Below are 3923 nucleotides of genomic sequence, written 5' to 3' on the forward strand. Positions count from 1 at the left end.
GCTTGGGGGGCGCTCATTGAGAGGAGCTGTTGGGGGAAGTCTCTGAGAGGGGGTTCAGCTAAGGGGGTTCATTGAGCGGGGCCATGGAGAGAGGGGTCCGTGGGGGAGTCACGGGGTACTCTGGACGGGGGAGATCTCTGGATACCTTGTTGGGGGGGCTGCTCCCGCGGGGGCTGCACCGTAACCCCCTGCCCTGGCTCCCCCAGCCAGGCTCCCTCATTCCCTTTGCAAGCCTCCTCTCTTCCCTCAGCAAAGCTCTCCTGTCTCCTCCATGTTGAGGACCCTCTTGCCCCCTCCAGGGGTTCCCCCTTAACCCCCTGTCTTGACTCTCCCAGCAGTGCCACCCTCCCATCTGGGAATGGGACCCTAACCAGATGCCAGGGGCTGGAGTAGGGACCCATCCTCTTCATCCCCATGTCAAGGGTACAGGGTTCAGGGCAGCTCCCGGGGTGGGAATTGGGGTTTTTTGTTAATGGTTAAAATCCTGATGACTCTGAGCTGAAGTCTGAGCCTGTAAAGGTGACCTCTCCCCTGGTGTTCTTCCTCCACACTGTGTTTGGGGACCCAAGTGGGACTTTGGCAATTCGTGCCTTGAAGTGTTTTGATTTAAAAGAGAAAATTGGTGTTTAAACTCCAAACAAATAAAGAAAGAACTTCGCTAATGCATGGTGTGAAAATAGGTTGATCTGGGCAGAGCCATTGGAGGTTTGGATGTGGCAGAGAATGAGGAGGCAGAGGGATGGAAACTTGAAGCTGCATCTGCAGCTGGTTGCCCCTAGCACTGAGGGCCTCTGTGGGGCTTCTGCAAAGTCCTGGTGGTCCCATGGAAGTGAGGTTCAGCAGTGCCAGTGTGTGGCTGCCCAGGCTGGATATCCTCCAGGGATATTCAGGGGGATCCCATCCCTGGGATTCAACGATGGGTGTGGAGGGTCCTGCTTGCCTAGCAAGGTTTTGGTAGCTTTGTCTTCTTGGAGCAAAACCAGCCTTGAGGCAGGTGGAGGTGTGATAGGAGCAATTCAGATGCAGGGATCCCAGACCCGCCTGTCTCCTGCACACAGCCCTGGCGAGGTCTCAGAACCTCCTGCTTGCCAAAGCCACGCTTGTGCACAGCACAGCTTCGAGCTGGGGGCAGCCAGCACTGGGTAGCACCTGCATGGGAAACCCATGGGAGTGCAGACTGTGGGCCCTTGGCACCCAAAGCCATGACAAAGCAGTGTTCGTGACATTTTGAGAAGTCAGCAGGACTGTGAGTTCTTCAAAATGAACCCTTTTTTGGAGCAGGATTTGCTGTCACCTCTCCGTGCTGAGATGCTCTTCCAGATGTGCTGCCCTGACACCCCTGGGGGTCCCCCCTGGGCGAGGGCCCCCTGCATCCTCCAGGCAGGAGCTGGGGAGCCTCAGCAGCCACCAGGGAAGGGTCATTCCTGCCCAGCCATTGCCACTGCGGGCGGGGCTGCACGGAGCACAGCCAGCCCGACAGGAGAGGGGCTGGCGGCTCCACAGTTTGTGCCAGCGACTGCTGGGGGAACCAGGAACGGAGTGGGTGTACAGTCAAACATTTCCTGCTGTGGGTGAGCTGCACACCCTCCTGGTAGAACATTAACTGCTGTGCTGTACCGTGACTCGGTTTCCCTCTCAGCACAAGGAGGCAGGATCCTCTCTCTCTCCGTGTCAAACACGCATCCCCAATCCCACAGCCGGGCAGCGCGAGTTCCAGACTTGCATCTTGCCCAGCAGCCCGTGCGTTTTGGGTTAAAAGGTCGCATTTTCTCCGGATTTCCCCTCCGGGTCAGCCCTGCCGAGGTTTCTCCTGGCTTTCTTTACTTGTGCTGGGATGTGAGGCCGGGCAGAACCGGGAGGGACGCTGCCCTCGAAGCCGTATCGTCACCCAGCTCCCGCCGGCGCTCCCGCGCTCCACTGCGGCACTGTCCTACAAAATCCTCTGCTGCAGTAATCGCTGGGAAAAAAAAAACACGAGCCGTGCATGCAGGCAGCAGCTCTGCGTGTAATGACTGCCGGGTTATGGATCGGCACGGGGATAACTTTGAATTATTATCTGCACTAAAACCCTGCAGTCTGCTATGTGCCGGTAATGAAATGTGCCGGCTCCCTCTCCCAGTTTCCTGCTGTCGGTGCTGGCTGGAGCGAGGCAGGAGAGTGGGCTGGCGGCTCAGCAGGGCTGGGCTGTGCTAGATTTTTAAATTATCCATGTGGGGAACAGGATCCCCGAAAATGTGTGTTGGGGTCAGCAGGGATCACTTCCTGAGGTCTCAGGGCTCCTAGCTGGGTGCCAGCACTGAGAGTAGGAGCAGGCTCTGGGTGTGGATGCTGCTCTCAGCTCCTTCTAGAACCATTTGTGTTGGAAAAGACCTTTAAGACCATGGAGTCTAAATCCTCCTCTTCAGCCCGTGCTCCAGCTGGCAGCCAGCCCAGGTGTGACATCCAGCAGCATGGACACAGTGTCACTGCTGGGAATGTGGGTCCCGGTGTGACAGTGGCAGGCTGACAAACAGGGTACAAAGCCACCCCAGGCCGCTCTTTGATTTGGTTTTCTCAGCTGCCTTTGGGGCTGTGTGGGTAGGAAGCAGTTGGGAGGGGGTCCATGTGTCCCTGTGCAGGGAGGGGATAAAGGGGGGAGCCCCAGGGACGGCCTTTGCTCGTCACCACTGAGTAGCTGAGGACACCAGGGCAGCCTATCCGCCTCCGTGCACATCTCCCGTTTGATATTTATAGCACTCGTGTTATCAACTCAAATCAAAATCATGTGATGCTCCACTAACTGGCGCTGCCGGACTAATTAATCACTGGCGGGTTTGAGTGAGCGGTCAAAGGGCCCATCCTTCCTCCTTGGCTCCAAGTGGGAAATGAGGAGGTGACCAGTGCTTCCCAATAATTCAACGCTGAGGAAACTGGGGGAATCTGTAGGGGTGCACTGGAGCAGACAGGCAGCTCCCTGCCTCCAGAGGCTGCGCCCGGCGGATGCAGCTGCTCCTGGTGTGCAGTGGAGCTGGGCAGGCGGGATGGGGATGATGGGGATGTGCAGCAGGATGGGGATGTGCAGCAGGATGGGGATGATGGGATGTGCAGCAGGATGGGGATGTGCAGCAGGATGGGGATGATGGGGATGTGCAGCAGGATGGGGATGTGCAGCAGGATGGGGATGATGGGATGTGCAGCAGGATGGGGATGATGGGATGTGCAGCAGGATGGGGATGATGGGATGTGCAGCAGGATGGGGATGATGGGATGTGCAGCAGGATGGGGATGATGGGGATGTGCAGCAGGATGGGGATGTGCAGGAGGATGGGGATGATGGGATGTGCAGCAGGATGGGGATGATGGGGATGTGCACTGCAGGGGGGTTTTAACCTGCCCCCTCCCCAGCGCTGCGCGCCCCTGAGGCGCTGCCGGAGCGGATCATTCCTTCACCAACAGCTGCACAAAATCCTTCCCCCTATAACCTGTCGGGGAAAGTGGGGGGCTTGTCCTTCTCCCGGGGACACGTCGGTGGCAGGCGGAGCAGGGACAGAGGGACCTTGTCCAGTCTGCCCCTGGGGGTCTCTGAGCTGGAATTGCTGCTCGGTGCCACCCAGCCGGTGGGGCTGGGGGCAAGGATGGCAGGAGGGTGGGCCGTGGTGGACAGAAGGCACTGGGAGGGCGCCTGAGAGTGGCAGACGATGGCGAGGAGGGCCAGAGCGGTTCTGAGGCAGCTGGGTGACACGGGGGATGGCAGGTGGGTGGCACTGTGGGTGCCACCGCGGGGGTACAGGTGAGTAGCACCTGAAGGGGGACCCCACTGGGTGGGTGGGGGACACCGGGGCAGGGTGATGCGGGCAGGCAGCGGCAGCATCTCGTCCCCTCACGCCACGGCCGAGCCGGACCGAGCCGGGGCGGGTCGGGGCGTGCCGGCTGATGCCGGCCCC

The sequence above is a fragment of the Prinia subflava genome, chromosome 12, assembly GCF_021018805.1.
Source record: "Prinia subflava isolate CZ2003 ecotype Zambia chromosome 12, Cam_Psub_1.2, whole genome shotgun sequence".
Lineage (NCBI taxonomy): Eukaryota > Metazoa > Chordata > Aves > Passeriformes > Cisticolidae > Prinia > Prinia subflava.